The sequence below is a fragment of the Crassostrea angulata genome, chromosome 5, assembly GCF_025612915.1.
Source record: "Crassostrea angulata isolate pt1a10 chromosome 5, ASM2561291v2, whole genome shotgun sequence".
Classification (NCBI taxonomy): Eukaryota; Metazoa; Mollusca; class Bivalvia; order Ostreida; family Ostreidae; genus Magallana; species Magallana angulata.
The window spans coordinates 27965647-27978996 of NC_069115.1; positions in this window are offsets into that span (position 1 = coordinate 27965647).

Consider the following 13350-nt stretch of genomic DNA (forward strand, 5'->3'; position numbering starts at 1 on the left):
GACTAATACCGGAAAAGAGTAATGCTATTATGTTCAAGCAATTATTAACGTCTTTGGAATAAACTACTTAAATTTTACACACACACACACACACACACACACACACACACACACACACACACACACACACATATATATATATATATATATATATATATATATATATATATATATATATATATATATATATATATATATATATATATTAAAAATGACATTAAAGGTGATATCTCTGTTGCTCTGTTATGTAGTTTTGTAACTCTAATGTATACCGTTTGATAAGTCTTTGAACTTGTGATTCGTACTCTCTGATGACTTATGATTCTATAAACACTATTTCAACTCGTGGGTCTCGTACAAATACAATATAGTAGACTGGGGGCACATGTCTCACCATCTGAACCAGTGTATAAAAAGGATTTCAACCCTATTCTCAATTTATATGAGCAACAAGATCTGCAACAACTCGCCGCCATTGTATGCTCTTGATTTCGACCGGAGGAGGCTAAAGTTTCAGACTACTCTTGTTTCAAACAATATACTATAGTAGTTATTTCACGATCAATAGCTAGTTTACAATCTTAAACTAGCAGTAATGATGTCTAGAAATATGTTAAGATGTATAACATAATTTTTTTAACCATTCTGGACAAAATGAAACATACTGCGTAATAAAGTAAAAACTTATTTTATTCATAAATTAAGATAGAGAGCGCCTATGGTGATGCGTTTAAAAAATGGCCAGAGCTCTATAAGTTGGAGCATTTTATTGTCTGTATCTTTTTATTTGAAAATGTCACTACTTTCTCGAAAGTGGCGATAACCTGATATTGTTATTAATGTTGAAATTATATTAAATCAGTACATAAAGACTATAAAATGAATAAAAGAAAAAAATGTTTAACAACTCTTTGACAAACTTCAGGCAGAAGAGGAAGTAAAACAACAGAGGTTTTATATCAAATCGATTTTTTTTTCTATTCTGAAACAAAGTTTACCGACAGAAATATTAACACCATATCTGATTTTCTTAAGTGTTAGCACTTGCTATTACAGCCATGAATTTTGTTGAAGTTGACGACTGGTGAGATTAAAGGCAGATAGTTCATGATTCTATTGCTCTCTTTCTGCTGATAAACATTGAAATGGTGTTACAATCTGCAGCAGAACTGAACATTAGAGCTCGAGAGAAAAATCGTTTCTTCAATTTATTCACATAGTTACAACTGATTGACCTTGTCCTCATTACTTAAAAAAAAAATTAAAAAAAAGACACGCCAAGCAAATGAAAAAAATCATTATTGTTCAGCACACCTTAATTGACCAACAGATTGCAGATCTTCGAGCCCAATTACCGAAGAAGAGTCAAGCAAGAAACTTAAGGCAATATCACTATATCAGGGACTTCATTTCAGTCTATTAGGGTGTAAGACAACAACACGCATGCAAGCGAACACGATCCTCTATATTGTGTTAAATAACACCCACGAGACCGACCATATTATGCAACCCTGTCTGAACGTGTGCATTACATCCGTAAAATACAGATAAACAGCCCGAATTTTGATTCTGTTTTTCCTTTGTGAGACATTCGGTATGCGTATTATGGCAAAATACTTGGCTTAACTTAATTCCGCAAACGGCTCTGGTAAACTGTTCTGGTAATCCCTAATGATTGTCTTAATGAACATGAAGTCTTTTTTTTTTTCAAATAGACAGCTGCGTAATGTCGAATTTGAACAGACTACACAGCATATTCTAAAAGATAAAGGGCAAACAGGTTTATCAATAAAACATAAAAATATTAAAATATAGAAATATAGTCAAACTACATGTAGTGTATAAGATATAAAACATAAAAGATAATTTTTTCTGAAATGCGGACAAGGATCGATAGTCAACCGATTTACTGAATCGTGATCTTTGTATCACTTTACATAATGCTTTGTTCGTATTATATGATTATATAATAATTAAAAATGTAAGACGAACTAGAGGATTTAATGATTGTTTATAGTTACATGTTTTTAATAATGTTCTGTATTGGAAAATCAAGCGCATTTCCGATGAAATATATAACCTGACATTAATTATAATAATTTTTAATGCCGACTCTTTGTTTCTCGATTTTGCAGCTTTGAATGTATTAGAATTCAATTACTTGTAAGCATGGCCACAAGAGGAGAACACGAAGCTTGCATTTTATTGGTTTTTACCTTTTTTAATACATCATATGAACTTTTTAAACTTGGACAAAATGTGGGCAGTCAAGCATCCTTCCGTCAAGATACTGTCTGCACCGTTCATTACCGTCTCCCAATTGACCAAATATTCAGAGTTTCATAAGAGCCAAGCCATTTAGTTAGCGAAAAATGGCTTTCACGTATCAAGTATTGAGTGTATCCTAACAGATTACACTGTTTTAGTATTTCATTGAGATCAGAATAATTATATCGTTCGGTTTCAATAGATTCCAGAGTGTTGTAAGCAACAAGTCTTTAGAAGGCATTTGAAGTAGTATTCGGTTTCAGTAGAAATAACACTTGCAGAGCTTATTAACCGATATAATTTTCTATCTCTTAGTATCTTAAAAAAAAAATCATTCTTCCAATCGATAAAACCCTATAGTTGTGCTAAGTTGCTATACATCAACTCATGTATTCTTGGATAATAACATAGACGAGAAAAATTAATTAAACTTTATCGAAAATATTAGAGCTTTTAATATACTCACTCCGAAAAGTTTCATTTCTTTAAACTAAAATTGTTTTGTACGATTGCCCTTCTGCAAAACTATAGATAAATGTAAAAATATGTTTGACAGTCCGTCAAAATAAATATATAGGCAAGATATCTGCAAAATATGACACAAAGTGTGTGCTCAACTCCAGTAATAATACGTTCTGAATGAATATTTTCAATGTCTTAAGTTTTCTCATTTTTCGTTTTTGAAACTCAATATGCAGTTGATTGATTTATTTGCCTTAACTCTATGAAATAATTTAATAAACTTGTATAATTAAACGATTGCTAATGTGCATATATTTTTAAACAATTTTTGACAGTTATCAAAGTAGGACGGTAGGTAGAAAATGGCATGTGGTGATAAAATTGAACAGTGTTCAAAATCGAAAATCCAAATGAAAAATACAAAACAGAAAGGAGCAAACATGGACCTCTAAAGAAAACAAGAGGTAGGATAAGGTGTCATGGAGGAGTGAGCAACCTCTATATCTGCTGATCAGTCACACCCGCCGTGTGCTCTTTGACGTAATCGGAAAAACGGGAAAATCCGTCCATAAACAATTGGGTGATTGATTATAGTCTAACAGACTAATAGACTGTTGATAGTCTTGATTATAGTCTAACAGACTACTAGACTGTTGATAGTATTGATTATAGTCTAACAGACTAATAGACTGTTGATAGTCTTGATTATAGTCTAAAAGGCTACTAGACTGTTGATAGTCTTGATTATAGTCTAACAGATTTATAGACTGTTGAAAGTCTTGATTAAAGTCTAACAGACTAATAGACTGTTGATAGTCTTGATTATAGTCTTACAGACTAATAGACTGTTGATAGTCTTGATTATAGTCTAACAGACTACTAGACTGTTGATAGTCTTGATTATAGTCTAACATACTACTAGACTGTTGATAGTCTTGATTATAGTCTAACAGACTAATAGACTGTTGATAGTCTTGATTAAAGTCTAACAGACTAATAGACTGTTGATAGTCTTGATTAAAGTCTAACAGACTAATAGACTGTTGAAAGTCTTGATTAAAGTCTAACAGACTAATAGACTGTTGATAGTCTTGATTATAGTATAACAGACTTATAGGCTGTTGATAGTCTTGATTATAGTCTAACAGACTACTAGACTGTTGATAGTCTTGATTATAGTCTAACAGACTAATAGACTGCTGATAGTCTTGATTATAGTCTGACAGACTAATAGACTGTTCATAGTCTTGTTTGTCACAAGCTTGGTCGCCTTAGAAACTGTTCATACATGGAGCATGCCCTTGCGTATCGAATTAACTGAGAGACAAAAACTCCATACTAGATGAAGGTACATCTGTATATTGCTACATACTTGTAAATAAGGATGGTTGACTATAGAAAAATTGAAGTCATAACGTTTAACATAAAGTTTTGTAGTTAGGTCAATGTCCTTTCCCCTTAAAATATTCAAATATGAAACAGATGATGCAGACTCCGTGGTATCTTTTATTTCAAGTTCATTATGATATAACGGTATCGAGTCGATAATCATAATAATTTTCCCTAATTTGAGCATACATGTACCATCTGAAGCCTCAGTATCATATACAGAATACCTGTAAGCTTTCACAGACCAAAAGATATAAATGGGATATTGACTATTTCCTTTTGGGTAATCGAGATATCGTATTAAAGGGTAATTTTAGGGTGTTATAAATAAATCCGATTTCAGAAGAATTTCATATCTAAATGTAAAACATGATCAAGATTAAAGCTTTATTACTCTATGTACCAAAAACAGATTCAATTTTTTTTTTCTTTGCTAACATATCTTTTTAAATTCACTTTTGATTTTTTTATTTAAAGGAACAAGTACACCAGTGCTCAAGTGCTCTAAAGAAGACACATGACAGAATGTAAATAAAGACACAAAATTGAATTATGATTTTTAAATGGAATCCTTTGTATAAACATGTCTCTTAAAATCAGACAAAGTTTGAATGATTTGTGAACTATTATATGAGTATTTTGATAAAAGACTATTGTTTTCGTCTATCTATTAATTAATATTTTGTAGCGGTTTGACATTCATATTAGATTTCAGTGATTTAAGTACTACAGCCGCTAGATGTATATATATATACGAGAAAGCTGTTTTGTTTAGGACGAGTGCTTTAACAAAGGTTCAATACGGTGGGTTTAATTATAAAGATGTCTCGGTTTCATTAAGACTAGACTAACAGTTTTCGCTTAAAAGCAGCAGACTTGTTTTAATTTCCCACGCAACAGATTAGAACTACGTGTCTTGAAGTTGAACGTCCAATAAAATCGCCATTGTGGGTTTTTTCCACTCTGGATAAAGAATGATTAGATAAAACATATTTATTAATTCCAATTGACGCTCCTTTAGGAACACGAACTGTCAGTCAGGCTACCATTTGTACATTAAAACGGACGTGATCTTCGATTATGTTTTGATACATGCACGTAAACAATGGCAATTCTAGAACTTGATTTTTATTTTTTCATAATTGTATTGATGATTTTTTTTTTGCGTATTTTGATTTAACCCCCCCCCCCCAACACATACACACTCACAAACAAAAAAAAACCCACACACAAACAAAAAAACCTGGCCATGATATATTTTTTTTTTACTTTAGAAAAACCTTAAAGTAATTTTAGATTTAAAAGGACTACATAATTGTGGTCTTATGCATTTCTCGACCCCAAAATTAAAACAATAATGAATTTTTGTTAAAATTCGTTAAAAATCATGAAAAATGAGCCCTCAACATTGCAAAGATACATCTTTGCTGAATCACATAACATACTGCATCGTATACATAATTTATCCCCTGTAAAAACCCTTTCTAAAAGAAGCCCCCTAGAACCCCCTTCCTTGCCCCAGATTAAAAAAACTTTGAAAAGATAATGGGTAAATGTTTATTGATGTTAATCTGTGGAGTTGATTTAGAATTAAAAGATATTGTCAAACCTCCGTACATGCTAATGCTTTTCATCTACCGCATTGTTTTATTTATTACTCCATCACCCCCTTCCAATGCCTTATTTTATTGACATTGACTAGATCCCTGAACCCCTCCCCCCCAGCCCCTTCTAGATCCTCCCATTGCATATATATATATATATATATATATATATATATATATATATATATATATATATATATATATATATATATATATATATATATATATATATATTGACGTAGGAATATATATACATACATGTATATATATGAATTTTGTACATAAAAATCAGAAATATTTTGTTATTGGAAGCGTAAAAAAATAATCAAAATTTCTTCAAAATGTAAGAAAATTAGAGGAAATGCTGGCTAAGCACTATCAATTTTAGTATAAATATTTATTCCAATTTAGTAGTATAAGCTGATAGACATTCTGATATTCTATTATTTCATTGAAGAATAGAATCTTCAAATCTTAAACAAATGATTACCGAACTACAGAGAGCTACACTTATTTTTATCATTCTTTACATTGAGGAAAAAGGTAGGGACCTTGACCTGACATTTATGCGAAAACAAAAAGGTCAAAAAAGGTCATATTTTGATATATATATTGAGACTATATTCCAGATTTTGAGAAAATATAAAGAATTAAGTTTTCAAAACATAAAATATAAGACCAAACGAGCGAAGAAGCAAAAGAAAATAATTGACCAACGTTTAAGAAAATAATTGACCAATTTTTAAGATTTCATGTCTTTGAAAATAAAATTTGTTCCAGAAAAGAGCTGAGATGCAATGAAGAAAAATACTACAAAATCACGCTAGCTGAGCTTTCAAATCAGTTCTTAAAGGCTGAAGCAAAATTGAACCGAGCTTTAGAACAAAATGAACAACAAGCATGAAAGGCAATTGTAATTGAAAAGTAATTAATAATCATAGAAAATCTTATGATCAAATGATTGGATAAGCCCAAATCTATGTCAAATTCTTATGAGTACATGTGTTTGCCTGAAACTGAAAAAGCATAAGAAGTATCCTATATATTTCAGATTCATTTGGCAAAATGTGTCTTGTAAGACCCATTAAAACAGTGTAGACAAACCTTAAATAGCATGTAGAGAATATGTAAGACAACAGGCGAATCATCCAAGCCGGATCATAACTGAATGTTTAGAAAACCTCAGAGCAAATATTAGAAAAAGTCCTCTCTTCTAAACGCCTGTCATCTAACTGTTTAATTAGGATTGAAGCTGATGGTGCAAAAATAACTAAAATGTTGAACTTTCTTGTTTTAAGTCTAGCTGTTTTAAACAACGGTGAAAAAGGTTTTGTTTCTTAAACCTTCAACATTACAAATGAAAATTACGTGTTCGATTTTTTCGGGGGGGGGGGGGGGGGGGGGGGGTTGTATAAAATGTTTATAAACAGTTCTGGAAATGAAGACTGCAAACTCGAAATTGTCATATTTGTATTGTAAAATTAAAAAATAATGACTGTTCTGTATTGAAAAAAAAATGGAGATTTTGTTTTAGACAGGGAAAATGAAAAAGTCGATAACAGATATGAAAAATAAATACACAAGGAAAAGTAATTTATTTATGACTCTCTTTACCCCCCCCCCCCCCCTTTTTACTTCACATTGATCTTGACCATATTGTAATTGATGAATTGCATCTAATAAACAGGATAATGGATTTGTCTGAAATCTTATTGAAAATTCGGTATATTTAGATCAGCAGCTTTTACCATGATGATTTAACTCTAAATTAATATACGCGATGTTATATAGAGCATGCAATTGCTTAATCTTCCTTTCTCGATATTTAAACTGTAGCGTAAATAATGAGTTTAAATACAAATTGATACGATCAAATTGAGCAAGATTGAATACATGAAGAAAATCTTAGTTTTTTTTAAAGTAAGCTTCACAGAAGGAATACTATTATTCTGTTAAACCTTTGTTTGATTTACGAGGAAGACATTGCAAGTTCTCTCATCTAATCAGTATTGATTTAAACATGATCTCTGTATATGGTTTAAAAAGTGAAGTAACAGTATATCTTCAATAAGTTTTTTGTTTAAGCTGTTGGAAACTTTTTAAAAACTGTGACATGAACATTGAACATCTTGACTAGCACGACTGAAACACTTCTGTCTATTGATAATGAATGTAGAACCACAAATGCCATTATTCAAGAATGTTGTTAATGTAATACCCGGTAATTCACCAGGTCTTCGCAAAAAGAAGTAAATAAATCAATATTAACAATGTTTTATAATTGCATTTTTGAAAAAAGGAACTGTAGACATAAGCGAACATATGGTCTAAAAGGAGAAAAGCATTATTGGACAAGATTGAGAGAGAAAGTGAGATCATGTTTTTAAAAAAAACCGATACCCGTGCAATTGAGTGACATTTTGTTCTGCTTGTTTTTAAAAGGTATTGGTGGTACATTTTGTAACATTTATATTGATAAACATATGTACACATTCAATGACCATTTTGTAATTAATTCTCATTATATTGATTACGGTCATGACGGCAATGTTAATGTCTAGTTCTTCATTTAGTTGATTTGATCTATGTATTTATAACGCAGATATTACTTATGCAGACGTCATGTTTTAATTAAAAAATAATGAACTGATTTACATTAAATCACAGTTTAGAATTGTTGTTTCAAAATAAGTACGATGTTTGAACATGGTTTGTGTGAATTAAAATGCCCAAACGGACTTAAACCATAAAGAAAAATTTTAAAAATATGATCTTTAGATTGTAAAGCTATAGAATTTGAGACAATGATTTTAATCTAATAATATTCAACATATTGATCATTTTTACAATGTGTGTTACGATAGAATATATTGACCTTTTACAATGTACTTTCTATAAAGTACATTGACCTATAATCTGATCGGGATGTGAAAGTGTAACTTTTCCGAGACTTTTTCCGAAGAAGTTAACAACCTGTTGATTGGATTAAGGACAGTGTAAACAAAACTAGGATGTTTATCTACTCAGTATTTAGGGGACAATAATTGAACATTGCTAAAATTTATGTTAACATTATATTAACTTTTGAATAAGACTATGACGTTAAATTAAGGACTACAAAAATTTATATCATATTATAAATTATTTTGTGAGTTTCCAGGATTTTATCATGATTCATTACAGAACTTATTAGTACAATTTATTGTGGAATTTGTTTACTTGAATATAAATGTGTTTGTTTTGTACCTAAATAAGTGTTATATACATGTATGTTATCATATAAAAGATACTCGACGGCACTCTTGAAGGAGAGCCATTATGCGATCCTCCTTACGATTTGTATCTGTACCAAATAAACATTTGGGAAATACCTTTTGTTTTTCTTATTGGCTTACAAGATCAGTCTAACAGAATGTCGGTAACTTTTGATTCTTTTATGCACGAAATGACGTGTTTCGAATATAATTTTTCTCTGTTGATGATGAGCAACAATAATTGATTTCGCAATTATCATCAGTAGTGTATGTTGTTCCTTTTTTTTTTGTCGATAATGCGAATTATGTTTAAAATGATGAACGGTCGCATTTAAAAAAAAAACTTCCTAAAACATTATAATTTTACATTTCAATGATTGCATGTTCTTACATGCATGCCTGATTTCATCATATACCAATTAATCTTATCAATCCGCCTGTTTACACCTGTTATTTTCCATTTATGTCTTTATCTGGAAGCTGATAACTCCTTTGTAAACCATTTGCAGCAATTTCATTTTGGAAAATTTTCATTAATTCATCATTCCCAAAGAAGCTAGGTGGAAAATCATGTAAAAGGTGTTCAATTTTAAATTGCTAAGTATATGTTTGATCTAGATATAGCTAAGGAAGAAATTTTTGTTTGATTAATGACTTTTCAAAATATCAATGCGAACGGCTATTCCCTTCAATGTTCAATACAAATGTAAGGAAATTAAAGGATCATTTGTTCTTTGCAACGATTTAAACTACCATCATCTCTTATAAATTACGGACTTCATTGAAACACAACACTTTTGCATCACATTTAATTAAAATGATCGCATTTTTGTCACATCAGAATATCTATCCAACAGAGACCTTGACCGATGTTCATAATTGTTTCTATTTTACACTCATGTGCAAGGGTTATGGCTGTCAACTTTGAAACTCTATTTTAAAATTCATGGAAATACAATTTTATTTGATCTGTCATACGACAGAGAGTAATATTTTTGGTTTGACAAATGAATGATGTATTTAGGGATCTTACTGTCCTATTTATAAATAAGAATGTAGAAATTAATTTTGATTCTCAATAATTTTGTTAAGAATACTGTTCAGTTAAATTTCTTCATGTAAAACTTCTTGCTCGGTAGTGCTTCGCAACTAAACGTATCGGTTGAACCAAAGACAAATGTTGTTCTGGACATACGTCTTTTGGAATTCAGATGACATATCTTTCTGATAAGAATCCAATAGTTGTTTTGATTGTAACCATTATCTAAATAATGTTTTTCTTAACAAAATAAGGATAAAAAAAACCTGGATAATGTAATATTTTCATCACATTCATTTTAACTATTCAAATTAAAGTAATTAACACTTATTACTTTTAATTCACCAAAACAATGATTTCCTACTTAGTGAAATTTTGCAAATATTTAAGCATTCATGCTCTTGTACTTTTGCAAAAACGCTTCGTCGTGTAGTCGACGAATTGATTCCTGCGCTTATTCTTCGTGTCTGAAGATATGCATTACCATCATTGAGCAAGAATACAGTTTCCATTGGGAGCGATTTAGAAAAATCATTCACTGAAATATTTTCTTGAGATTTTGCCAACTGTGTTCTTCATTGCTCTTGTCCGGGTGAAAAACTTGATACTCATCACTTTCTTACACGCAGACAGTTACAAAACGTTGAATGGTTGACGAATCAAATATTTTCATTTTGCATGCTATAAAGAGTATAGTGATTGCTCTTAAAACGGAAAACATTTTCACGCTGAACAAAAATGTTTAGACATATAATGCTAAAAAATAAATTTTAAAATTCATCAAAACAAATAAAAATCCATGCGTTTTAACATTATATGAGTATATTGAGTTCTTATTAACAGAGCAATTAAATTTATTTGGTCAAAACACAATTTGATGCTAGATACTTTTTTAAATTGAGTGTTGAAATACTGATGAGAAAAGTCAAGCAATAACAAAATATTCAAATGACCAACTGACTTATATGCCGGTGTTTGCATGTAAAAACGACATAAACGAACTCTTTGTCAATAATACTTACAGGCAGACGATTTAATATTTCAATATTATAAAAAAAAGCACCTCAAACCTATTCAACCTGTTCAACTTGTATTGTACTCAAACTGCTTAGTTCTCTGTAAAATCTGAACCTTTTATATTCAGACTAATATATAAACACAAGGTCAAACTTTATAAGAGTACACAATGAAAGCGACAATTGCAACTAGTACAATTAAATGCAAAAAAAAAAAAAAAAAAAAAAAAACGATTAAGGATCTATCTTCTCATAAATTGTGGAATAATCATAAAATACGTTTGGAACATCGGTTATATCTAATGGTAAGTTAGTATTTTTTTCATGCTAATTTTGTGTTCGTCAATTAATTTAAAATACAATAATTATACATTGCTATTAGATGTCAAAAAGAACTCCCTAACTCCACCTGTCCCCAAATACACAAAACATTTTCAGGTAAGACAACGTACAATCAAATGTTCCAAATAAAAAAAAAAATAATTATTCAAAAGAGTTGAGTGTGAACGAATTATTAAAGTGTCCGGAAACTGGTGCACGTAGGATGTCACAAAGGATTGACTAAGAACTACAATAAGCTAGATCTAACGAGCCTACGTTTCTGTGCTTGTACTTTACTAGGAAAGATAGTGACATTTCAGTCCCTTACGTTTGTTAAAATAACGATATGCAATTGTTCCCTTGAGATGAACATTAAATGTTTTATATCATTTGAAGCACGTTCCCTTCTCCCAGGATCTGCGTTTGAGATTACACTAAATTCTTCGTTTCTTCTTTTAAAAAACAGCATTGTTGTTGTATGATGATAATATTTTTTGATTATTCTCACTACGAAGACGTGCCGAATGTGTTTTACAACATAGGTTGGTTTAAATCAGTATTCCTTGAAATTACTTCAAAATATATCGAATTATACAAGCAGTGAAGGTACAGTATTATTTTAATTACATTTACAGCTGCATAAAAACTGCTGCAAATAAATCAGAATTGAATTTCTTTGCAATAATCTTCCAAAACTGAAGAAAGAAGTATAGCACCTTTTCCCATTATTTCGCCTACACCTGTGTTTGGATGGAAAGTACCTGTTACTAAATATAGTTTTATGTACCTAGCTGTCGCAATATAATGTTCGAAACCTAGATACAATGTACTGATTTATAATGGTGTCTGTAACAACTGATTTGTCATAAATTCGGGAAACTCTGTGTTTAACAGTAGTTGATATTCTGAACTGTGATAACTGAGTTCAAGCAAAGTGCAATGGATCTAAGCGTAACTAGAGTACATGTACAGTGTTAATGAAGAGATCTGTATATATTGGGTGTGCTCATACTCAGACGGAATTAAACAAGATAATTTTTTAAAAAAGAAGAAGATTACATACGTGTAACTTAATCTCTCTATTCTGTTTATGTTTCAATTTAAGTGAAAAAATTACTTCTTAGTGGAAACGATCCAGCGACCACAAAATCAAAAAGATCTCCGCGTTATCACTAGGCCACGCATCTAACATTTTCAACAGATGCATTTTCAATGTATATGTTTATACATGATTGTATTAGAAAAGACACTAATTGAAATATTTTTCTAATTTTCAGTACGAAGACCACGTTAAACCAAAACTAATTCAATGTAAACGTGTACTTCAATACCTGTAGAACATAAATTTAATCGGATGTCTTTGGTTTAGAGTGATTCAGAAAGTCAAATATCCAATTTTTTATCATATACTAACTACTTTCCTATATATCCCTAACAAAACCTGAATATTCTAATGATGTCGTGTAAGTTAATTAAGACTACTAGAGCATGGTGATTGTGTAATTTGCGTTTCTTTGAATATATTTAAACTAAATATTGTATAATATTGAAAATGTTTGATGTTTCCAAAAGGCTATATTTGAGGCCAAATCGTATATTAAGTGCGCTAAACCTCTTAAGTTAAACAATTTAAGTGAGTGCGCTGCGTTTTCCAATTTTGTAAAAAGTAATAAGACGGGTTTTTTAGGTGACAGGGGACATTTTTTTATTTACACAATTCACTGTAGGCAGGGGAGGGTGTTTTCGGAACTCTGTAACTAGAATTCCTCAGTTTCCATTAATTATTATTATTATAAAGCCAGTCACTAATTTTTGAAGAAAATTCTAGTCAGAACGTGCAAAATTTTTTACATAGTTGTTTTTATGATATTTCGATCATTTGTAAAATATTTCGCCCATCTGTCATGATTTTTCGGCTTTTTAGAACTTCCACAATTCCCTGCAAAGGGCGACCTTCCATGCCGTGTGCTTGTGTGCAGGTGTATAGTTTACTATAT